This window comes from Lactuca saligna, chromosome 2, assembly GCF_052625555.1.
Source record: "Lactuca saligna cultivar CGN05327 chromosome 2, ASM5262555v1, whole genome shotgun sequence".
NCBI classification, from domain to species: Eukaryota; Viridiplantae; Streptophyta; class Magnoliopsida; order Asterales; family Asteraceae; genus Lactuca; species Lactuca saligna.
Genome location: NC_136418.1, coordinates 18,802,737 through 18,828,969, shown reverse-complemented (window position 1 = coordinate 18,828,969; position 26,233 = coordinate 18,802,737). Strand labels below are relative to the sequence as shown.

Sequence of the window (26,233 nt, the reverse complement as noted above, 5' to 3'; positions counted from 1 at the left end):
GAGGAACCAAGTGGGAACTGGATGGGACTTAGACTTTAAAGCTGATGATCAGTTCTGTGTTGCAACACTAAGGGAGAGGATTCATCGTGCAGAACATTTGATTCTAATCTAGACAGTGTATTTAAATGGAGCAAATGGATTCCATTCAAAATCAGTTGTTTTATATGGCGTGCAAGATTGGATAGGATTCCATCAGCAAATACTCTTGATCAGAGGGGGGGGGGGGGGGGGGGGGGGGGGTACAGGTCCATTCTACACAATGTAGTGCCGAAAGGGAAACATCGGATCACTTGTTACTTAAGTGCCCAGGTGCAATCGATCTTTGGAACCAGATATGGGATTGGTGTGGTGTTCCAACAATGATGTTCTGTAATATAAAAGAGATGTTAATCATTCAGCCAAGTATGTGAATTACCCAAAACATAGGTTGACATTACTCTCAATCATTTCAGTTGCAATCAAGGATATATGGCATGCAAGGCAAGGAATGATATAATCTGTAACTCAAAATTCATATCGCCGAAATTGGTTGTTTGACAAAGTTAGATCAATGGTCCATGTTTGAATCAAATGTAGATATGGAAAATATAACTTTGTTTGGGGAAAATGGATTAATATTTTATGTAATTCTTTATATTTTATGTTTTGTAAGTACAGCTCCCTCTGGCTCCTTGTTAGGGGGTGTCTTTTAATAAAATTACGGTTCCAAAAAAACATAACATAAAAGTCATAACAAAAGTTCGAACAAATTTACAAAGCAAAAATCGATGGAACTTTTACAAAATTAATGAGATAACATAAAGCAATAAGCAAACTAAAAAGTGTTCATAATTCATCAAAAATGAAGATGCGAAACCAAACAATAGACAATAAGCTTGAAAAAAACATTTGTAATTAGGCAAGAAAACTAAGAAACAGAAGTGATATTGCCACCGAAACCTTTAATGCTTCCACACAAACAAAATGTCAATTGACAACTATGCCCTCATTTAGTAATCAGGGGCGACTTGGTATTTAATGTTTTTTTCAGTGGAAATATTAAAATTCACAGTTGCAATATCAGCCATCAGCTCCCATATTCTAAGGATAAGTAGCAGAATATTTTAAATACAATGTTTAATTTGTGTTGGTGCATTGAAATGATAATTTTTATTTTTAAATGCTCCTACCGCCTATCAGATATTTTATTGTCCGTATTTAACTTTTAAAATCTTTATTTTTATACTTTTGATCTTAAATATTTTTGTTTTTAATATTTTTTATCTTAAATATTTTTGTTTTGAATATTCTAAACTTCTGATACTAAATTTTTTGTTTTTGATTATATAATATTTGATGAAAAAAATATCTATGATTTGTTTTTTAAATATCTTCTTGACAATGCAATATGTACTTATGTAGCATAGATAGAAATACTTAAAGCTCTTAAATAATAAAGACTTCAAAAAATAAAACATTAATAATAAATATATAAATATAGAGACCAAAAAAGCAAAGTTTTTTCTAAATTTAAATTTTTTTAAAAGGAGGAACTTGAATTGTAATCTGGTTCGAACATTAATACTTGAACAATAAGAAGCAGTTCAATATAATACACATACTTCTATAAATAAATATAAATAAACAAACAAAATTTGAAATAAATAAATGGCAATTGGATCAGATTTCTGGCTTGGATTCTCTCGATAAAGAGAATTTAATAATTGCGCTCAGTATAATCAACTTCGATCATCTGGGGAAATAGTCATCACTTCCAATTTTACGTTCATCGTAAGACAGAAAAATGAATAATACAAAATTTCTTCTAAAAATAAAGAGATTACAAATAGAAAAAATAACATGGATCAGATTTCTGGCTTGGATTTTTCTCCAAAAGGAGAAAAATTAAAATTGCGCTCAGTTATTTCAAATTCGATCATCTGGGGAAATAATCATCATATCCATCATCTTAAAATTTTAATTAGAACACAATAAATAAATGTTCTTCGCATCCGAAACAAATTTGGGTGAAATTGAAACCAAAAAATTTCAGAATACGAAAAAATTAATATCGCATCGGCTCATACACAACACCTATTGCAATAAAAGAGAGCTGGTAATCAGTATTTTCGATGCAAATTACTAAATTTGAAAAAAAAAAACTAAAAAAGCGTTTGGAAATATAAAGTTTATTACATAAAATGCATGTAACCCTTAATGATTGTAGATAGGCTATAAAAAATCCTAACTTGATAAACACAAAGGGGGGAATTTAGTATTGGGTGCTGGATTCAACACTATGGCATTAAAGTTAAAGCCGAAGAGTCAAACTTCAGACCCTTTGTATTTCATATGATTCAGAAAATAATTAAAGAAATTTCTTTGAATTAAGGAAAACAGAGTCAGAATGTTTTATTAGGTGAATAATTGAAGCACTCAGGATGAAAAGGACTTGTTGATATAAAAAATCAAAGATCTTTCGATCTCAATACAACATACTCATCATCGTGCGAAATTATTATACAGCTAAACATTAAGAAATGTAGGATCTTTGTCTAGTGTGGAAATCGAAATAACATATGAAAAACCAATTAATCAAGTAAAGAACACTCAGAATGAGTAGGAGGTTTGTTATTCCATTCATGAATTTTTCGGAATAATTAAACAATCATCAACACGTTCTTCTAACTACAGCTTCGCACACAATATATGGAAATTGGAAAGAGTAATGAACATGAAATCAATCACAAAAATGGCGAACATTCAGAATGAGTAGGAGGTTTGTAAATCCATTCATGAATTATCGGTAGAATTAAACAATCATCACCATGTTCGCCTAAGTAATCGATTTCACATGTAGAAATTTTGAAATGGAAAAGGTAACAGAGAAGATGAAATAAAAACCATCAGAAAAAATGGATCAATACATCAATTTATCACAGTCCTACAAAAAGACGTGACTTCAGACGACCGTCGTGAGATGTAATCCTAAATCGTCATTTGGATTTGAAATCTAAAAGCTTAAAACAGAAAGAAAGAATGAATTGGGAATACCTGATTAGCTTTAAAAACCCTAAAATATGCATTGATGGAGATGAATTGCTTTGACGATGGTAAGAACAAGGAAGAGGTTGTTTATAAAGGGAAGCATTGGTGTCGTAGTTAGGGTTTCATCGCCCCCCTTTCCACTGAAATCGTACTAAAGCCCACAATATTTTCTGTTGCGTGACCCAAATCTCAAAGGCCCATTCCGATTATCTTTTTTCTTTACACATATTTCAAAATGGAAGGTAATGATTTTCTTTTACAAAGTATAGTAATATTATTGAGAAATTAATTTACTTTATTATATTTTACAAAGTATAGTAGTATTTATATTGATATTAATTTTGAGTTCCTTAATGCCTTGCTATTGGACCACTTTTAACATTTTTTTGCTTTTGTTAATATGCTTATGTGTTGCCCGATAGTCTGATTTTACCGCCAGTATAACCAATATTAGTGTGCTCTCTCACCGCTTCATTATTGGAACTTTACGGAACCTAGTTGAGCTTCCCACCGCCTCCCTCATCAAATGTCTTTCCAATCTATTCTCAGTCTTCTCTCAGACGATCATCATTTTCACTAATCTTGCATTCTCAATCCGGTTCCAACCACGTTCGATTGTCCTTCCATTACCGACTGCGACGAAACTCCCATTTATCTCTCTAGTTCCACTACGGATTATGGTGTTTTGTTTGTGGTTTTTATCGGTCATCCCAATGCCTTGCTCTTACGACAATCGATTGATTGTTGCTCAAAATCGATTGGTCTTTGTTTCTCCTTCTCCACCGTCCCCTAAATCGATGTGTTGTTCTGATTTAAAGCTCACAAACCTTGGGGCTGAACTTTCTTTCATGGGGCGATACCAGCGGCAAAGTTGAATAAATGTTGCAACGTTTACGCACCACATGTTTGTTAAAAGTCTTGACTGAACCTTTTAAAGTCTTAGGTCTTCAAATGTTGTTTGATGTTGCTATGAGCTTATTTTCTTATAAAATAACCAACAATCAAAATCTGAGGTAGGGAGTAGCCCATGCGAAGGAATCAAAATTAAGCCTTTGTCATCTAATCGATTGTGAATGAGGTATGTGTCGGGTTCCTCTCAATTTCCCTCCACCTGCTGCAAAGTGGTTTCTTTATTTTAGTTTAATCAATCTATCTTTTTTCGGGGTTCATCTCCAATGTCGATTGGTGTTGCAGGTCAAATCTAATGTAAAATTCTAAATTATGATTTTCAACAGGAAAATAAGTTAGGTAAAGACAAGGAACAATCGGAGAAGCTTGTAAGATTTTATCTTGCCAATAGCGTCAATACAAACAACAATCCAGTTGGATAGAAAGAATATGCATCAACACCAACAGACAATAATCAATCAGGTGTATATATATATATATATATATATATATATATATATATATATATAAGTACAAAGATTTACTGAGAGTGATTTTCTTCTTTCTTAGTTGACTTTTTCTTATTTAATGTTCTTTTTCTTGTACTGTTTTGTTTTCTCACTCGGTTTTCTTGGGAATAAAGAATTTACATAATAATTTCAGTTCATCTTCTTTTACAATATTGTCTATGTGTGTGAACAAGACTATGAAGATACAATATCACTTAGTTTTTGACAAATTTGATAAGTCATCCTTAAAATTAATGAAGCTTTATAATGTAAGTTAATGTGTATATTAACTCCAAATATGGTATCTTCTTTGCCCCCTGCCTGAAGGTTTAAAACTGTATTATAGTTCTCAATATGGACATCAATACATCAATGTATTAGAAGACATGCGTTTGGTGATCAATACAAAGTTATTGATGCAGTAATTAAAGGACCTGGAAACTAAACTTCCATGAAATTAATATCCATAATCTTGATGCAGATGTACATACTACATAGATTTGGAGATCAGGGCTATCATGGCACAATATATGCCATTGAGTAATGAAGAGTAAGCAGCATGAGCTTTTGGTGTTCGTATGTATATTTTGACTCCATGAACTGCATCATATATAATTCACATCCAACACATGCAAAGCATAGGCACATTATTATTATTATTATTATTATTATTATTATTATTATTATTATTATTATTATTATTATTGTTATTATATTATTATTTTGGATAATAATTAATACATATCTGATCTGGCAGACAGTTGCCACAGGGAAGGCCAGTTGGACTACTCATTCGCATCCACATGGCACCAAAATGGAACAATCTTTACAACATGAAATCAATAGAAAGTTTGCACGGTGTGGGATCTACGAAACATTTCAACTCCAATCTCAATTTTTGAAAGGCAACACGAGGGCAGTTTAGTTGGTCTGACCCATGCGAAGCATGAGTCTCTTCACTAGTTATTGAGAAATTATTTTTATTCTAGGTGTAAGTTACAAACACTAATTTTTGGCCTTGACAGTTTTAGCCCAATGTTATCTATAGAGTCATTTTTCCCCTTCCACTGTCAGTCGTCCAATAAGATGTTGCACCAAAATAGTAACATGGGGGTTACTTGTTTCTTTCTTATGTTTTCCACTGGAAAAAAATAAGGTATAGATATGTGTTACGGAGGAGGTAATAATATGTTATGGGAATTTTTTTTTTTATTTGGAGTAAATTATAGTTTTCGTATTCTACATGTAAGTTATCATTTTAAGTCGGATTACATTCTTTCTTTAACAATTGTTGATAATTTATCATGACTTATGAAAAGGCTTTTATAAAATGCAATAGGAGAAAGGGAATCGACTTTGCAACAAGTTCATATCAAGGCGAAATGACTATCTTGACCGGTAAATAATTGACAGTTTAATCTTTTTTTTTTTGTCAGAATGTAAGTAATTTGTAATTTTATGTAGATACAATTGACACTTATAATAAACATTAATAATTTTATATAATTACTATAATTTTGGTTTTTTCATTAAAAAAAAAAAAAAAAGACGGAATTGAAAAACCCTTTCCACCATAAACTCAACAGTCATCATTGTCATCTCTTTCTATCAACTCATTACCTTCTCTCTCGATACCAGAAACCCTAACATCAGTGCACCGTCACCCTCACCCACATTCAAATAAGGTTATGTTTATATTTATCTTTATTGCATAAATCCCTCCGATATTTTGTATAACAATCTGAAATATCACCTTCTTTATATCTCTTTCATCGGTGTGTACATAGTTACATAACTTGTTGATGTTAATATTAATCATTTAAAATGGTAATAATTAATCCTTTCGCAGTTGCATGCATATCATAACAATACGATCGTTACTATTTACTCGACGCTCATGACTCATGGGTTCACTTTTACCTTATGTCACATTCTTTTAACATTTAAATATGAATCTTTTTATTGGTTTTGGGGCTAATTGAAAAAATGTTTATGTATTGAAGCAACAAATTTTGATGACAATTGTTATATATAACTTACTTCCAAGAAAAGAACAAACTTTACTTTCTAATCAAACTTGATTAGATACATAGAGTTTCAAAGTCATAGATTTTGTTATTTAAGTGAACATATGTTTAACAATGGAGAAAAAGCACAACGACATATGGTCCCAAAACACTTAAAAGGTCCCTTGACAAGGCATTAAGAGATATTCGACGCCACTAAAAATAAAATGACATTCGTAACATCCCAAAATATGATCCAAGATTTTTTGTTAAATCATTACTAAAATCATTAGATCAATACCATAAAATAAAACTCATACGTCAATATCTCAAAACCATAACAAAGTATCACAAGAAAACTGTATCAAGACTGTATCAAATCATATCGATGAAAAGCTAAATCAACTCCCAGGACAAAACTGAAGATGTGGTGTGTGCGATGTCATCAACCCAAGCTCTTCCCTTTACTTGCGGAAGTACCTGAAACCAAAAGTGAAACTGTAAGCATGAAGCTTAATGAGCTTCCCCAAACTACCACATACCATACAACAACATATAAACACATACTGGTCCTTGCCCACTGCATCGGACCGAAGTTCGGAAACTACATCGGACCGAATTTCGGAACTAACCAGGGTCTTTCCCTCTGCATCAGACCGAAGTCTGGGACTAACCAGGGCCTTACACTCTGCATCGGACAGAAATCCGGAACTAAAGGCATCAGACCAAAGTCCGGAACTGACTGGGACCTTGTCCCCTGCATCGGACCGAAGTCCGGAAACTGACTAAGCATAACATAGCATAGCATAAACATATCAACTAGCATAAGCACATATACTGCATACTGCATCGGACTGAAGTCCGGAACTACTACTAACTAAACGGGTCGGCATTGTGGCCGTAGATCCGTTCCTACTGGAAGGAAACTCACCTCGTAGTCTGGCTGCTGAATAAACTGCTCTGGAAACTGTCTGTTGCTGCTTCAGTATGTCCCCGACTACAATTTCCATAAGTACACTCAATCAAATACTGATAACTATACTGAGGGTAAAATGACTATTTTACCCATGGTCAAAGTCAACCTCTTAGTCAAAGTCAACATACAGTTGACCTGACTCGTCGAGTTGGGCTACCAACTCGTCGAGTCCCTGCTCTCATTTCTTAAATCTGCTCGCTACTACTCGTCGAGTTTGGCATAGACTCAACGAGTTCCTCTTTGATACAAACACTTAGTCAATTTGCATCCGACTCGTCGAGTTGTATGAACAACTCGTCGAGTTCTCCCTTCAACATATGAACACTCCGACTGTGACTCACCGAGTTGTATGAACAACTCGCCGAGTTTGTTCTTGAGATATGAAGATTGCATCGGACCAGTGTCCGGAACTAGCTGCATCGGACCAAAGTCCGGAACTGACTGATCATAGCATAGCTGAAACACATATCAATTAGCATAACACATATCATCTAGCATAAGCGGACTAACTGGGGCCTTGCCCCCTGAATCGGACCGAAGTCCGTAAACTAACTGGGACCTTGTCCCCTGCATCGGACTGAAGTCCGGAAGCTGACTGAACATATCATAACATAAACATATCAACTAGCATGAACACATATACTGCATACTGCATCGGGCCGTAGCCCGAAACACATAACATATAAATCCTGTCTGAGCCACAAAGGCATCAAACATACTAACTACTGCATCGGACCGCAATCCTAAAACTACTACTAGCTAAACGGGCCGGTATTGTGGCCTTAGACCTGTTCCTACTGGAAGGAAACTCACCTGGTACTGCTGAACTTGCTGATAACCCCTCTGGATGCTGACCGACAATTCCCTGAACTGCTGCTCTACTAGCTCCCCGAGTTACCAATATCAAAACATATATCGCTTCGCTTAACTGATCTCCAAAAGTCAACTATGTCAACTCTGGTCAAAGTCAACCTTCTAGGTCAACCCTACTCGTCGAGTCTGCCTACTGACTCGCTGAGTTCATTAGCTTAGAATCCTTTCATTCGCGACTTGACTCGCCGAGTCAGCCCCTGACTCGTCGAGTCTACCGATTTCCGAGTCCTGACCTATCCAACTCACCGAGTCCCCACTCAACTCACTGATCCGAGTCTTAACTTGAAGGGTTTGGGTTTCGCGACTTGACTCGTTGAGTCCAAGAACAGACTCGCCGAGTCCAAGGCAATCTTCAACAGACTCACCGAGTTGTTCTTCCAACTCGTCGAGTTGCTATCTAACTTCATCCAACTCGCCGAGTCGCTCCAGTTCTTAATCCATTCAGTGGCTTTTCGCGCCATGCAGGGGCTCCAAATCATAGATCCATACTTCCAAAGTCCATTCCCCATGTAAAGTTGCAAACTTTACGTATAACTAAGGAGATCAAGGCTCAAAACACTACAAATTAGGGTTTAAGACAAAAAGGTTTAACAACCAACCCAAAGACTAATGCTTTATGATTTTCTAGGCCAGAATACACTTAGATCTGAAGTAGTAACTTCAGATTTGGGCTCCAACTCGAAATAATTCAAGGACATAGCATAAAAGCCCCAAAACTCATAACCAAGATAGATCTAGATGCAAAGGAGGAAAGATAAAAGATTTTTACCTCCAAGATGAGCACAAACTGAAATAGTTCTCGGATCTACACCTCTCTTTTGAAGCAACCCTCTTGATCTTCAAGTTCCTTTCAAATATTCCCCCCTCCATAGCTATTTTCTCCCAATGATGGAAGCTCATACGAAATCTAGGATTTACAGGTTCTCTAGGATGATATAGAGGCTGAGAAAGGGACATAACATCCCTTATATAGGGTACAAGCCCCGGGATTAGGGTTTCTCTCTTTAGACCAGAATCGCCGAGTCGGTCACTTACTCCTCGATCCGGATCCCGCTCGGACTCGTCAAGTTCCTCCCTGGACTCGACGAGTTAACCCTTTGACTTAGGGTTTTCTTTCCTTTCTTGGACTTTCTGATTTTGGGTGTTACATTTAGGACATTAAATGGTTTCATAAAGCTAGCATGACAATATCTATGTCATACAAGCTTAAAGGTTGGAGCTTTTTACCTCCTTGAGCTTCTAGAGCACAAAGAAACCTCATATCTACAATCTTATCTTCCTTCTCCAACTTCTTGATGTAACACTTTGTTCTCCAACTACTCAAAACACATACTTTTAGCTCACACACTCAAGACAAGGGTTAGGGTTTGGGGGAAACAACTCAAAGTTATGGAGGCTGAAATAATGAAGGGTTTTGAGCTCATAAGGTTGTTTATATAGTACCCAAACCATAAATATTAGGGTTTCCATCTGACGTGAGCACGCTTAGCATACACAAGTGTACACCTAGCGTATTAGGGCACGCCTATTACGCTCAACGTACCTTATGTATGCTTAGCGTACTTTTCCTGATCCCAAAGTTGCAACTTTAGCCCTTAGGCTTCACATGGCTCGACTCTTCTAACCCCAGAGACTACAAATGACAATTAAATAATAGAAGAGAGGATTCAGAAATACCTGTCAAATCTCAAGATGTTACAATGTCATAGTTTACGTGTCATTATAGATCTATTTTCTAGTAGTAAGTTCATTTTTAGTGGGGAGAAAAATTACGAACAAGTATATATATTTATTAGTGACCTAGTCCTACAAACAAAAAAGAGCTTCAAGTACATAGGTTCCATTATACATAAGGATGGTGGTGTTGACCATGATATCACTCAACATATAAATGTGGTATGGTTTAAATAGATAACAACCATATATAGTTTTGTGTAAAAAGAAGCCCCATAAGGGAAATATATATAGCCTTGGCCGGGGGCCATGTATGTTATATAAATTTGACATGTTGGCCAACCAAGAAGGAGGATGAGGGGAAGATCGAGGCCGTGCAAATCAGGATGTTGTGGTGGACTCCTAATACAACCTTGCCACATATGATTTTGAACAAAAAAATTAGAAATTCGTCAGGAATGATGTCGATCATTGAGAAAGTTTGGGAATGAATATTACGGTGGTTTGGCTGGTTGCAAAAGACCACCCAGTGCCACAAATTAGAATAGTGGTGATGATTATTGCGAACGCTATGATGAGTAAATGACACCTGAGAAAGAAGTCATGTATTAATATTAGGGCTGTAAACGAACCAAACGAACACGAACAAGGTCTTGTTCATGTTTGTTCGTTTAAGTTAGCCGAACAACGAACGAACATTAACGGATAAACGAACGAGATTTTCTTGTTCATGTTCGTTTGTTTAACAAATTACTTTGTTCATGTTCGTGAACATGCTAAACGAACATAAACGAACAAAGATAAAAAAAAAACACAATTGAACATATATGAAGATATAATATAGCAATATAATAAAAAAAATAATTGAATATAGATGAATATAAATAAACTTAAACGAACGAACATAAATGAACGTAAATGAACATCATAAACGAACGTTCACGAACATAAATAAACGAACGAGACCATTGTTCATGTTCGTTCATTTAACTAAACGAACGATAATTTTTGTTCATGGTCGTTCATTTATTAAATAAACGAACATAAATGAACTTCCAGCCGAACAGTTCACGAACGGTTCGCCGAACGTTCAGTTCGTTTACAGCGCTATGTATTATGATGTTAGACTTAAAGGAGTTGACTGTTTCAAAGGACTTGACCTCATATAGGATAATGTGGAGGCATAAAATTAAGATAGTTGGGTAGTATATAAGTAGTCCTTTGATTATGACTTGTGTCTTTGTACGAGACCACCCAATACCACAAATTAGAGGGGTGAAGATGATTATTGTGAATGGTATGATGAGTAAATGACACCCGAGAAATAAGTCTGCATGTATTATGATGTTAGACTTAAAGGAGTTGACTGTTTCAGAGGACATGACCTCATATAGGATAATGTGGACAAGGCCGATCCTGAGGATTTAAATGCCCAGGACGAACCGAAAAAAAGGCCCTTACGCCCTAACGTGTAACCGAAGACCCGTGAAGCTCTCCTAGCTTTCTTGATAGCAGATTGGTTGGTCCTCCACTGTTAAGTGTGTTCTTGCTCACAATTAACTTGAAGTAGTTATCAATTAGAATTTGTTTTTTCTTCGTGGAAATATGAAAATAGATCACCTTACATGGAAGACATAATTGCACCTGATAGGCACAAGATGATGCATAAGTGGACAATACAAAATAGTCATTTACACACCTCACATGCCATTTACAATTTTTTTGGGAGAAATGACAGGAAATTAGTTTCAAATTGAACAAAAAAACATCAATTCCGTTTCCAATCCATGAAATATCTTAGAAAACTACAAGAGTGTGATCCTTAATACCTAATGGCTAATGCCTTCATTAACTGTATGGTCCTAACCATTGCAAGACTGAAACTAGAAAGATTTATATGGAACTTTTGAAAACTCGCTTTAATTTGTATCGAATCAGGGCTAGCTGTTTACCAAAATTCAGAGTAGATTATATTATTTGCTCACAGAATCATACTCAAGTAGATTCACGACAAAAAAACGAACTCAAAACCTAGCAAAAACATATTAAACTGAATCATAGTATCTTACATGTATATATCAAAACCAAGTCTCTATAAAACAACTCTGGGAACTTGTCTCGAACGTCTGAATCTCATGTCTAGTGTTCACATAATAATTCTACTTCTTCTCGTCCTCTTTACTCGGCTTCAGAGCGGACGATTGAATGATCGAGTGATTTCCGTAATCGATTAATCGACCCTGACTGATCTTCTGCTGCCTTTGTGTGTGGAATACGCCTTCACATTTGGGCTGGTTGAATATAGTATAAAAAAAACTAAGACCCCTTAAAAATGCGGGCCATGTTCATATGAGTATGACTTGTGTCTTTATTTATTTTGGATGCTTCATTACTAGTATTTCCTGTTATATGTTTTCGTACATTGTGCACATTGCCTCTGTTGACCCTCAATCTTATTTATTTATAGCTTTATTGTTCATACATGTATTTAGTTTATTTGATTATTTGTATATTCATATACTTATTTGACGGAGGGATGTTTAATATTCAAAAGATCATATACGGCGGATATACGTTTTTGTCCTTTTTATTTTCTTTCTCCTTTTATACAACGGGATGAGACTCAAGGTTTTACTATTGTTATATGTTAACAAGTTTTAGTTATTAATTGTTCTAGGGATGGCAAAAAAGTCCGAATCCGACAGGGAAACCTGATCATTTCGGGTCAGGTAATGGGTCGTTATCGGGTTTTTTATCGAGTTCGGGGCAGGGAGTGGGTTCTCCTCGCCCCGATCGGTCCCGCCCCGATTATATATATATATATATATATATATATATATATATATATACACACACACACACACACACACATACACACACGAAGCCTTTTGATGTTAATTGCACGTATTCAAAGATAAAATACTTACTATGGACAATCTTTTTAGTTTTTCAAAATATGGTGTGAATGATCATTTTTTATGTTTTGACGTATTACACTAAACTTAAATCAAATAATCCTTTTAGTTATTAACAATTATTTATGTTTTGGGGTATTATACTAAACTTAAATCAAATAATTTTTTATATAACATCCAATTTATTGTATTAAAGTGATGCATCATATTTTTAATTTACAAAGGAGACTATAACATGTATTTTTTATAAGACATCGGGGTACCTTAAAAACGAATAGAAATTTTGTTATGAATTACTATAAACCCGATAAAATACCCGAAACCCAATTGGACGCCCCGATAAAATACCCGAAAAATATCGGGGTGGGTTTGGAAAACCATGCCCCGCCCCAACCCATCCGGTTGCCATTCCTAAATTGTTCTTATAAAATAATCTATCATCTAAAACAAAATAGATAGAAAAAAAAATTGGTTGCTACTACAAGCAATTTACACTCTACAACTTATTCTTAATTTCATCATTCACCTATCATCAATTCATCATCATCCACTTTTGTATCAATATCTTTTTATTTGTCGTACCTTTGAGATCAACAAAAGAAACAAAACTGAGGTCAACAATGATTGCAAGGAACGAACCCCACATGCTTTCCAAATCTAGGAGTAAAAACAAGTCCAACCACTCCCTCCCTGTATTAACCACTCCCCCATTTCCAGTCACCCCTTCATCGTCCCCAAATCCAATCGAAGATCCTCTTATCTCCCCCAAATTCCAAACAATTCAACGAAAATGAGAGAGATCTTGCACATCCAAGGTGGACAATGCGGCAACCAAATTGGTTCCAAGTTCTGGGAAGTCATCTGCAATGAACACGACATCGATTCAACCGACCGTTACACCGGATCAACACCCGAACTCCAACTCGAACGAATCAATGTTTATTACAACGAGGCATCCGGTGGCAGATACGTTCCTCGTTCTATACTCATGGATCTCGAACCTGGTACTATGGATAACATTAGATCTGGTCCTTATGGCCAGATCTTTAGACTTGATAACTTCGTGTTTGGGCAATCCGGTGCCGGAAATAATTGGGCGAAGGGGCATTACACTGAAGGAGCTGAATTGATCGATTCTGTTCTTGATGTTGTTCGTAAGGAGGCTGAGAATTATGATTGATTACAAGGTGTACAAAAACTTGATCAATTACACAATTACACAATCTTAATCATCTACGAACTTCATCTTTTCAATTTCATATGTTGTAGTAATCTGATTCGTGATCTTATACATGATAGGGTTTCAGGTTTGTCATTCACTTGGAGGAGGAACAGGGTCTGGAATGGGGACGCTATTGATTTCGAAGATTAGAGAGGAATACCCAGATAGAATGATGCTTACATTTTCTGTTTTTCCATCGCCAAAAGTCTCGGATACTGTTGTTGAGCCTTACAATGCTACACTCTCTGTTCATCAGCTGGTTGAAAATCCTGATGAATGTATGGTTCTTGACAATGAAGCTCTTTATGACATCTGTTTTAGGACCCTAAAACTCACCACTCCAAGTTGTGAGTAGTCTTTCCTTTCAATAATCTCAAAGTTTAAGATCCGTACAATAAAAGTGTAAAACTAACTTTCAATGCAAGAAATGAAAAAGTATTTTCAATTATATGGGTGTTATATCATTATACTTTTATTTCTTTCTATAGGACATCATAGTTTAACTTTTTTTATTAGTGAGACATTCTACTTTGAAAAATCTTCTAGGTGATAAATGCTTTAAATTTAATTAGGTAGACTAAAAGTGTTGCTATTTCATCTGTTTAACACTAGAAGTGTTGAAAACAAGAAATAGCGTTTTGCTTCCATTTATTTGTGTCTTATAACAAGGAGCTTTTATCATTTTATGTTACAACATTGTAGTTCTAATTTTTGTCTAAGGTATTGTATTTTGAAATTCTAACAATTATAGCATTGCAATTTTAAAAATAAAGTTATATTAAAAAAGATTATATTTTGAAATTTTTATCCTAACTATAGCGATGAAGATTGTATTGTATTCGGATGATATTGCTATAATTAGGCAGAGTTTTTGAAAAACAATACAAAAAAAAAAAATGAAATTAAGATCCTATATTAAACAAATCAATGAATTTGATATTTCTTGCCTTGAACATTAATAAAGCAATGCAAGAAATAGGTACATAGTTTTATTTATTTGTGTATTATAGCATCATACTTTATATATTCTACGACTATCACAACATTCTTGTTTCGCTTTTTTTTCCTCAACTAACGCATTTTACATTATAAAAATCTACTTGTTCAAATCAATGAAAAGTGCATGGTATTTGGACCCTATTGCTAGTTGGGTAGATTTTTTAAACTAGTTTCAATAGGAATAAATGAAAGTAAAGTACATTGCTATTTCTTGCATTTAATATGTTTTCATCTTTTTTCACCCGCAGTCGGCGACCTAAACCACTTAATCTCCGCAACCATGAGCGGCGTAACATGTTTCCTCCGTTTCCCCGGTCAACTTAACTCCGACCTCCGAAAACTGGCAGTCAACCTAATCCCCTTCCCCCGCCTTCACTTCTTCATGGTCGGTTTCGCCCCTCTAACCTCCCGTGGCTCCCAACAATACATTTCTCTAACCATCCCCAAACTCACACAACAAATGTGGGACGCGAAGAACATGATGTGTGCTGCGGACCCTCGCCACGGGCGATACCTAACCGTGTCCGCTATGTTTCGTGGCAAAATAGCACGAAAGAAGTTGATGAACAAATGATAAACATTCAAAACAAAAACTCGTCTTATTTCGTTGAGTGGATACCGAATAATGTGAAATCGAGTGTTTGTGATATCCCGCCAACGGGGCTTTCAATGGCATTAACTTTTATCGGGAATTCGACTTCGATTCAAGAGATGTTTAGACGAGTGAGCGAGCAGTTTACGGTTATGTTTAGGAGGAAGGCGTTTTTGCATTGGTATACAGGGGAAGGGATGGATGAGATGGAGTTTACGGAGGCAGAGAGTAATATGAATGATTTAGTGGCGGAGTATCAGCAGTATCAGGATGCGACGGTGGAGGACGAGGAGTATGAGGAGGAGGAGGAAGGTGAAGGGGAATACGAGGGTTAAAAATGTAAAATAGTTGTTGGATTTTGTATTTTTGAAAAATAAAATCAATGTGATTTTGGGCTTTGTAATGTATGATTGTTGGTTGTCCTTTCTTTTTCTCAAAAGTTTTTTCTTTTTTGGACTTATTCTCTTTTCAACTTAATTGATAGGACCCGTGAAGTCTATTGTGTTTGCTGTGCATTGGACTAAAAGTAAAACAGTGTGTTTAGAAAAAAAAAAAATGAATTTCTCCTTGTTTATATAAAAAAGTTGGAATAAGGTGTTGAGGGACTTGTATATGGTTTTTTCGACTATACGAAGAAAGGACTCGATTGTTGACTTATTTACATCATTGGAAATTAGGGATGTGTCATCTGCGGGGGTTAGAAAGTTCACTATATAATTATATTTTTTCATGGACTTCACTATTTAAGCTATTCACTTTCTCAATAAGATTTTCATTTTCAAAAACCAGTTTCTCAATTAGACTTCTTGCAGATTCCAGTTGTGTCTTCATCTCCTCATCTTCCATAACAACATGCTACACCACTAAACAAAAATCGATCATCACCTAAAAAACTGTAAAAATTATAGTACAATATGTTGCGTTATAAAAAAAATGAGACAAACCTTTGACTTTGACCTTTTAGATGATAATTGGTAGCCATGGAATTCTCAAGGTCTTGAATCTTTGACTAAAGAACAAACACGTGTTTTTTCAGCTGTTGGTTTTGGTGGGAAATATCATGTATGAATGTTTCCAACTCAATCACCTTCTAGGCTTTGGTTTATTTTCCATATCGGAACAAATAAAACACACTTTCTACTTTCTAGCACCTTACCTTTATATTTTTACAACATAAAGTGACAAATATTATATACAAATTCTTATAAAAACGTCACCAAAAATGTACCTATGCTTGTAATCTTGCATTATCCTTGTTCAAAGTATTAATTTCTTCAAGCAAGTGGTTTACTTTTTATTGATTATCACCCTGAAAAAATGAGCAGTTATTAGAATAATGCTAAAATCAATTGGGATACAAATATTATTAATATTGACTCACCTCTTTGTATCTTTTCCAGTTCGTAACTGTAAAGCTCTTGTCTCAAACTCAGATGATCAAATCACAAATGGATATAAGAAGTTAACAATAAGTAATTAAACATATGTAGCAGTTTTTACAATTATAACAATTCTTTTGGCTATTTGTATAAGTCGCCTCTTTATGATGCCATGAGTTTATTTCTTTTTGTGTTGTGAAAGGTTTCTCTCCAGATCAGCCTGAAATCATGCATCAATAAAAACATAAGAAAGAATTTGACCAAGTCAACATGAAATGTGGACTTCATAGTAATGAATGATCAAATCAGTTCATCAAAGAAATTGCATAAAATAATTAAGAGAAATATTAACTTTATACCTCCCTTAGTATTTGCATCTCCGGTTGCTCTTGCAATTCTTTTATTTTTTGTAGTATAGAAGCCTTTAAATTGGATAAAATAATTAAGAGAAAGATAGGATATATAAACTAACACATGAGCCACAACAATGTTAATAAATGCATATTTAGTAGCAAAGGTACCCTCGCTACAAGCTTTATTCACAACTACAAACAAAAAAAAAAAAAAAAAAAAAAAAAAAAAAAAAAAAAAAAGAAAAAAACACTTCAATTTACATATGTTTCACTATTAACAATCAAGAAATGTTTATTTTTGTTTTAATAATACCTCAAATTTGAACAAAATTTATAATGACTATCTTTATCAAATTCACCATTCCATCTCCCCTCACTTAAAGTTTTTCCAACCTCAAAATAGTTAAACAATCACCAACCTTTAAACATTATGATAGGATTAGTAACCATAAAATTTTAATCATCAATAAAGGTAGAAGAGACCAAATATATAAATTGCACAACAAACAAAAAACAAAAAAAAAATCAACCGATGAATAACATGGAGCTTATTTTGAAGAGACCTTGGGCTTGAAACGTATAAATAATATGAAATAGAAGCATAATATTTAAAAGACAACTGATAATGGTTTATACATACTTTAATGGTGAGTGTTTTTTTTTTTTTTTTTTTTTTTTTTTTTTTTTTTTTTTTTCAAGAAGTAGAAAGCAAAAAATGGAGAAAAAGAACAAAAAAACATACATTTTTTACGGATAAAAATTCATGAGATCTTTCAGTAACAAAGATGAGTTACACAACAAATATATTAGATCCATTCTTGAAAATTTTTTGCACCCAAAACCTGGTCCGCTGAGAAGAAAAAAAAAATGTTTTGTAACTACAGACGAAGAAAAATTAGTTATACAACCATTACCTCAAAATCAAAAACAAATTAACGATGATATCTTATATGGATAAAAATCCATATTCCATAAACTGATACACCAAATCAAAAACACGTAGAAGCAAATTTAAATAAATTTCCTATAAGGATTACTGAATTCACCTTATATGGTGATCGTGTATATATGATGTATATATTACAATGAATAACAAATACATACGAAAATACATGAATAATCTTATCTAAAACTATACATCATAAGATTTGAATATTATGTGATCTTATCGCTAATAATTCCGTTATTAATACCTCAGGTCCACCAAAATCCAAGAGCATTTAGCCAATTAATTTCCGATGATTTGGATTTGAAATCTCAAACTTGTTCTTGCTAAAATCACAATAATTTACATTTTCCTACAGTTTTAACACAATTTCTTTCTGTATTCACAACAATTATCTTACTGTTTAATTTGGCTCGTTTTTCATTAAAATCAAAGACGTGCATACCAATTTTTTTGCATCCAAGGATGAGTGATGGTTTATATATATATATATATATATATATATATATATATATATATATATATACACACACACACACACACACACTAGCCGTTTACCCGTGCCAAGCGACGGGTGCGAATAGTTTTTTTCGTAAATTAGTTTCTAGAGGTAATTAGTTTTTTTATAATCAGTTATCAATAAGAGTCATTCGAACAGAAACGAAATCAATAAGGATTAAAAATGAAAATTCAGGATTCTTTACAAATATACATGAACACATAATTGTGTATTATTAATCATGCAACACTTCTTTAGATGATAAAAAGATTTGAAATACAATGGAAAATACATCATTATTTTCGATAAAAAATAAAAGCACGTTTACAATTTATATTTTAGGTTCTTGGGTGTAGTTTTTGAGTTTAGATCCCAATATATAATAAAATAGTGGGATACTCATGTGATGCGGCTGCGACAATTTGATCCATTTCGATGAATACTTTACATACAAAGATTAACTCACTTCGCTGAATAGTTTCTGTGCAACGTAGTTTCAATTCACAAACATGTCAAATTCCAAAGAAATACGCAATACATTGGCATATATCATCATCTATTTACATATATCTAGTGACGGTACTCACATAATCAGACAGATATAGAATAGTAGACAGACATATAATAGTTTAAATTTGACTATTAGGTTCTTTTTCAGGGGTGAAAAATAATGTGCTTATAGTTATTAGTTTTGTTCGGCGATTAAGTTTAGTTTGGAAAAAATGTCTTATTCAATAAAACTTGTCTTATTTGTAGAAAACATATCCTATAACATTTTTTAAAATACATCACATCTATAAGTTTATATTTATTAAAAATTTAAAACTATAAGTTCAATGCTATTAGTAGACATAAAAAAAAATATCATCTAATGAATCATCAAGTTCATTAATATTATTACATAAATAATGAAAAAAAATGCATTAGACCTATGTTTATGCTATTAAGAATTTGACTCTAAAATTGAAAAAAAAATAAAGTAATAAATAAAATAAAATAAAATCTAACGCTTATATCTCCTAACTTAAAAAAACTTTGTAAATTTATCAATAATATCCTATCATGCACCATGATTACTTAAATATTAAATTAAGTTTTATTGATTTATAGATTATATTATCAAAAGAATTGGATGAATTTTAAGTTAACTGTGTAGGCTTCTTGAGGTGTTTATACTTCTTTATTCTTTCTTAACTAACTCTTTTGAAAAAGAACCAAGAAGCCTTCTTTTGCCACTCCTCTTCGTCGATACCAACAAAAGTCACACACATACACAAATGCACACAATCATATACGTAAATATACATAAAAACAGTCACAAACATATGAACACATCATAACCTTGTTTCCCATTTTGCCATTTTCTCTAATATTTTTACAAATAAAAATACACCAAGTACTATAAAGGATATAAACTATATAGGCCAAATGTAGAATTTACACATACATTCTAATACTTATAAACAATCCACCATTAAATGTATTTAGATGTTTTCTTCTATCTTTCTCTTAATCCCCACATTAACCCCTACATGCATATCATGAAAAACATATGACCCACATCTCTTTCCCTGTTTTTTTTAAATCTAACTGAGATAAAGAAGGATATTTTCCAACACCTATTCTATCCTAATAATCTACCACATCCCCTGTGTTCATTCTCGAAACCACCATAACTGATGACACCATCTCTACCGACTCTATTACCACCACCATCTTCCCCACCTTTGCCGCCAGTACAACTGCCTCCTCCACCTTACAACCACTAAATCGAGTTTCATCACAAGCCCCCACAGTTTGATGCAACCGGACAGCAGCATCCGCTACTTCCTGTAACATCTGTCTTCAGCATCATAACCCAACCACCCATCACCTTCAACCACCTTATCCTCCTTGTTGCAGCAGTGAACCATCATGAAGCCACCTTCGGAGAGACATCACCTAGATCACATCTAACATCATTTGTTATGCATATCACATCTATATAATGGGTTTCACTAACCATCTTCATGCATCAATACCACTTGCTAGTCCCTCCTATCTCTATCGGACCAGCCTTCATCTCGGAACCCTACCGACTACAGCCAATGACACCACAAACTACACCTTCAAAACCATAGAAAAAACCCACTAAAAAACAGAGCGAAATTGATTAAAAAAATATTTGTTCTTGTATGTGATATACAAAGAGGAAGAATAAAAAGAAATTGTTGGTTGTGGTTATAGTTTTTAAGTGCTTTTGACAAAAGTTGGTGTAAGTATCAAATAAGAACACACATGAGGGACACCTAGAAAGGAGGGATGAGAAGAGGTAGTGTGTTAAAAGGCAAAATATCTAACCTGATTAGAAAAACTCTCCGACTGCAATCTTTAATCGATTGAAACAAAAAACAAAATCAAAATCGTTAGCAGAAAAGAAAATCAAAGTCATTTGAAAAAAAAATCTCCTTTTACATTCAAACCTGTAGCACCTGGTTCCTGGTATGTATTCTTGATTATTAACTCTCCTTATGTATTGCATTTTAACCTTGGACTCGGCGAGTTGAAGGACTAACTCGCCGAGTAGAAGCAAGTCTAGTCACGGGATCAACTCTGGCTACTCGGCGAGTAGGGTCGTGGGACTCGGCGAGTAGACCCTGTCTGGACTAAAACCCTAACCCGGGTGTTTGCACCCTATTTAAACGATCTAACCCATCCCCCACTACCCCTAGCACTCCCAGAGATCTGTAGAACGATACCCTGGCCCCCTTTGTGTCCTTGTGGGTGATTTTTAGCATTTTGAAGGTGGTTTGGAGCTTGGGAGAAGAAGGAGAAGGTTGAAGAGTGCAAGAAAGGAAGAAGAAGATCCGAAATATACTCTGTGAAGGGCTTCTATTCAGGTAGCAAAGTTCCTACCTTGACCTTTAGTTCATTGAACCCCCTTTCTTGTCCCTAAAAAGAGGTTTTAAGCCCTAAGAACCTAAATCTCTATGTGTTTATGGTTAATGTTCTGCAAGGACTTCGGATTTGGACCTTTAGGACATCTTAGTAGCATAAAGTCTCTGTGGTTGAGGTGATTGAGGTCCATATTGAGTGTAGGACCTCTTAAAGAGCAACTTTACGTGGTAAACATGCCCTAGGACCATAGATCTGTGGTTTTGAAGCATTGCATGTCTCAGATCTGGCCTATTTGGGAAATGGGTCGAGGAACTCGGCGAGTCCCAAGGTAGTACTCGGCGGGTTCTATGAATATGGTCTTAGACTCGGCGAGTTGGATGAACAACTCGGCGAGTCCTATGAAGATTGCCTGGAGCTTGTCGAGTTGTTCTTCAAACTCAGAGAGTCGGTACTCAAGTCGGCCCCATAGTCCCGAGTGGTGAGTCAAGGGTGACTCAGTGAGTGGGGAGAGGGACTTGGCGAGTGGGACCGAATTAGTAAGGGAAGGACTCGGCGAGTTGCTCGTGGACTCGGCGAGTCCAGTCAACTGGAAGTTGACTTTGACTTGGATTTCGACCTGGTCGAGGGTAAAAGGGTCATTTTAACCTAAGAACATCTAGCAGTGTTTGACTGATCGTTTTGTGGGATTTATAGCTGTAGGACGTCCGGAGCAGCAGCAGCAGCACTAGACAGTCAGTTTCCGATCAGTTTAGCAGCTACTTTGAGGTGAGTTACCTTCCAGTAGCGGTGGGTCTAAGGCCACAATGCCGGCCCACCAGTATGAGATGTATGATTAGATGATTGTCTTTGTGATATTCATTTAGGGTTGCTACTACCTGTGCTATGTTTATGTGTTAGTGACAGTAGGGGGAGATGGTCCCCCAGAATACCGGTCTATAGGGCCGAAGGGGCGGTCATGCCTAACCATACTAGATAGGCTATGTGATATATGTGTTATGTGGTAGTAGTAGGGGTGAAATAGTCCCCAGTATCCGGTCGAGAGGACCGAAAGGGAGGCCAGCACCCATATATGCTAGGCAGTATCCGGTCGAGATGACCGAAAGGGAGGCCAGCACCCAGATATACTAGGCAGTATCCGGTCGAGAGGACCGAAGGGGAGGCCAGCACCCAGATATGCTAGGCAGTATCCGGTCGAGAGGACCGAAGGGGAGGCAGCACCCAGATATGCTAGGCAGCATCCGATCGAGAGGACCGAAGGGGTAGGTCGGGCACCCAGATATGCCTGACAATTTATGTATGTTATGTGATTATATGGTATGTGGTACAGTGGGGGAACTCACTAAGCTTCGTGCTTACGATTTTCAGTTTTGGTTTCAGGTACCTCTTCAGCTAAGGGAAAGGAGCCGGCGGTAGCAGCATATCACACACACTCTTGTTTCTGCAGTTATGAGTTTATTCTGGGATTGATACTCTGATATTTTGGTTGTTTACATGCTGTGGATTTCAAATTTGGGTTTTAGATTTGAAATGGCTTAATTACACAATGTTTTAATTATTAGTGTTTTCTAAGTAAAGTTTTAAAAATGAAATTTTGGATGTGAAAAATTGGGTCGTTACAAGTTGGTATCAGAGCCCTGGTTTGAGGGATTCGGACACACCTTTGGGGGTGTTTGAACTCAAATCGAGGGATTAAAAGATTTTGGAAAGAGAAAATGTTTTCTAAAAGGCTAAGTAAAGGGTTTTACGAAAGAACAAAGTGTGTGATGTGCGTGACCGGCCGAGCTCAAGTAAGTATTCCCCAATGTACCCATACAAGTTTATTTATGTTTATCAGTTTCTGTAGAACAACATGCTAGAATAGGACTAAGGATCTAGGAGTGATGCCTTATGTGTCTGCTTTATGTGCTTTAGTATATGAAAGAGTTTCATGCTAGAGTTGAGTAGACAACAGTAGGGTAGCCTGTTTATGTTATTTCTGATAGTACGAGTTTAGCATTGTATGCTAGTTCAGTTCTCTCTACGAGGATAGAGTTGCTTGAGATTGTTTTCCTTATGTACAAATGTTGTTTGCTTTGTGCTATGTGGGCTTTGAGGTGCTGGGAGTTAACTGTTAGGTGAATACGTTAAAGTCACATGTGATCAGGGTTGAATAATCTCAGAGTGTTGGATTTGACTCTATTGCGTATGATATGTGCATATTTAGTGTGTATTAAGTATAGTTTTTTTATTCATATATTAGCTAAATTATCGCATATTATGGACAAAAGGTACTTAAAAGTGTTAAATTATGTTTTTAAGTCCAAAGATGAAGCTCGGAAGCAAAAGGAAGCAGGAGAAGCGGTTAGGAGCTCGAGAATGGAATGAAGAAGAAAAACACTAAAAAAGGCACCTACTTGTCGAGTCAGATAGCCTACTCGACGAGTCCGGTCGAGGAATCAGAAAGATAATGACTCGGAATTCCAGATAGTTATCGCAATACAGGGAATGTGAGAGGGACTCGACGAGTCACCACTTGACTCGACGAGTCGATTCGCTTATTTAAAGATAACTCCACAGATCGATTAGAGGAGTTCTGGGACGGTTCAGAAGTGTTTTGCTGCGATTAAGAAGCCAGAAGAACCCTATAAGTCGACAAAGAAAGCTAGAATTCAATTCCGGGAGTAATTAAGGCACAATTTCATCATTCTACTTATTCTTTTGTTTTATCAATATGATTAAGCAACTTGACTTTGTTTGTTTGCTGTTATTTACTTTAATTATGAACTAAAATCTTTAGACTTCTGTTTGGGGATACAAAGTTGACAATATGGTTTGATTGATTGGTAGGATTAATTCCAAGTTGGTGAATTTTTGTTATTTTAGCTTGCTAAAGAACCTTGTGTGTGAATAATAATTAATTTTCTGTTAATAGGAAGGTAATTGATTAGCATGAACATCTATTGATTATCAACCTCATATGATATGTGACCACTATACTATATGTCTAGGATTAATGAATATGAAACTAGAATTAATAAGAAAATTGAGTAAATTCATGTGCAAGCTTGTAAGATGACCATCAAACAAGAGGTTAATTAAACATAATAAATTAATTAGCTATTGCAAGTCTAACTTAACCCGAATAATTAATCTAGTAAATATAATTAAATTAAGCAATTGGCCACTGTTTGAGTTAGTTTATTTGCTAAGGATTATGGTAGTGAACATGAACCTAATCACTTGAATCGGTAACCAACGAAAGAATTAATCCATTGCACTATTACCTTGAAATCAACCATAGAGTTAACCAAGTTGAACTAAACAGAAGTTCCTTTCCAATTATTGAATCTAGTTAAGTCGTTATTTTCTAGTCTTAAATTAGTTATAGTTAGTAAGTTTCTAGTCTTGTAAAACTAGAGAAAAAACCCCTATTTCTTAATCAACTTAGATAGAATTAGTTTTTAATTTAATTTGTCGTTCCCTGTGTTCGATACCCTGCTTATTTAGCTATACCACAATTGATAGGTTCACTGCCTTTTGTGTGTTATTTGATAATTAAAGTAGGTTTAAAACTAAGTGAGTTTTACACACATCAGCGTAGCTCTTGTTTAAGTCCTAACCGTTGTAGAGATAAGTCCCTTACTCGAAGGATTATCCGAGCCTCATCACATGTGATTGTATTCAGGTAATAGTTAATTGGCATCACCAAGAAGCCTTCAACAGCTGAGGACTGGGTTGGGTGGAGTCGGAGGTTTACTAGGGAAAGCCTAGGATAAAGAGTAGCAGTGATCAGCGGTAGTGGAAGGGACCTGGTTGAGTCAAGGCGGTCTTTGGGAAAGGTACGCATAGATGTGGAAGGTAGTATGGGCCCATACTACTGGAAGCAGAGGATCCGTACCCGAACTGAGGAAGGCTAAGACAAGACCAGGGAACTTGTAGTGAGTGGGATCCCTCCAGGGGTATCAGTATCGCTAACATTTGTTATTTCTTTGTATTTGAGAATGGTGGTACTACGCCTGAGGCCAGTAGTTGGAAGTTCAGGAGAGGGATCGGGTTCGGGATCAGGTTCCGAGCCAGGAGATGAGAGGCTGCGTGAGTTCATCGCGTCTGAGATCACCAGAGGTATCCTTGAGTCGACCCCCATTATCTTCGGGTCGATCAAGGAGGGGATATTGGAGATGATGGAGGATCGCCTCTGCGATTCAGGAGTGACATGGCATCTGGCCAGTTAGGATCTCACACACTGTCCTTCAAGGACTTTCGGGGTAGTGGTGCACCAGACTTTCATGGGGCGAAGGACCCCATAGCTGCCAGACGATGGATTGTAGACATCGAGTCTGCACAGTTGACTAGCTTCTGCCCCGAGGGGTCGAAGGTGAGGTATGCGGCAGGGTGTTTACGAGACCGAGCTCGAGACTGGTGGGAGTCAGTGGGTGACTCGTTGGGAGCCTCAGCGATCGAGGCTATGACCTGGTCAGATTTTGTGACCAGATTCAGGGCAGAGTTTGCGCCAGCTGTC

The 26,233-nt window shown here is 35.7% G+C and overlaps 2 long non-coding RNA genes, 5 other non-coding genes and 1 pseudogene across 8 annotated transcripts; 1 reads left to right on the top strand and 7 right to left on the bottom strand.

Moving 5' to 3' along the window:
* Nucleotides 1–806: 806 nt before the first annotated feature.
* Nucleotides 807–3,125, bottom strand: LOC145030737 (uncharacterized). Its single transcript, XR_013676697.1, has 2 exons — nt 3,034–3,125; nt 807–2,073 (listed from the first exon to the last, which is right to left on the bottom strand). It is a non-coding gene; the product is annotated as an uncharacterized LOC145030737 (long non-coding RNA).
* Nucleotides 1,655–1,757, bottom strand: LOC145033245 (small nucleolar RNA Z103). The gene has a single exon (XR_013677477.1). It is a non-coding gene; the product is annotated as a small nucleolar RNA Z103 (small nucleolar RNA).
* LOC145033246 (small nucleolar RNA Z103) lies at nt 1,840–1,944 on the bottom strand. The gene has a single exon (XR_013677478.1). It is a non-coding gene; the product is annotated as a small nucleolar RNA Z103 (small nucleolar RNA).
* LOC145033242 (small nucleolar RNA Z105) lies at nt 2,590–2,662 on the bottom strand. Its single transcript, XR_013677475.1, has one exon. It is a non-coding gene; the product is annotated as a small nucleolar RNA Z105 (small nucleolar RNA).
* LOC145033240 (small nucleolar RNA Z105) lies at nt 2,743–2,814 on the bottom strand. Its single transcript, XR_013677473.1, has one exon. It is a non-coding gene; the product is annotated as a small nucleolar RNA Z105 (small nucleolar RNA).
* LOC145033256 (small nucleolar RNA Z161/Z228) lies at nt 2,881–2,986 on the bottom strand. Its single transcript, XR_013677488.1, has one exon. It is a non-coding gene; the product is annotated as a small nucleolar RNA Z161/Z228 (small nucleolar RNA).
* Nucleotides 3,126–13,568: 10,443 nt separating the features above from the next.
* Nucleotides 13,569–16,016, top strand: LOC145030735 (tubulin beta-1 chain-like; annotated as a pseudogene). Its single transcript, XR_013676695.1, has 3 exons — nt 13,569–14,055; nt 14,168–14,437; nt 15,338–16,016. The product of XR_013676695.1 is annotated as a tubulin beta-1 chain-like (transcript).
* On the bottom strand, nt 15,170–17,621 carry LOC145030736 (uncharacterized). The gene is made up of 5 exons (XR_013676696.1): nt 17,420–17,621; nt 17,063–17,280; nt 16,910–16,990; nt 16,626–16,690; nt 15,170–16,544 (listed from the first exon to the last, which is right to left on the bottom strand). It is a non-coding gene; the product is annotated as an uncharacterized LOC145030736 (long non-coding RNA).
* Nucleotides 17,622–26,233: the final 8,612 nt, after the last annotated feature.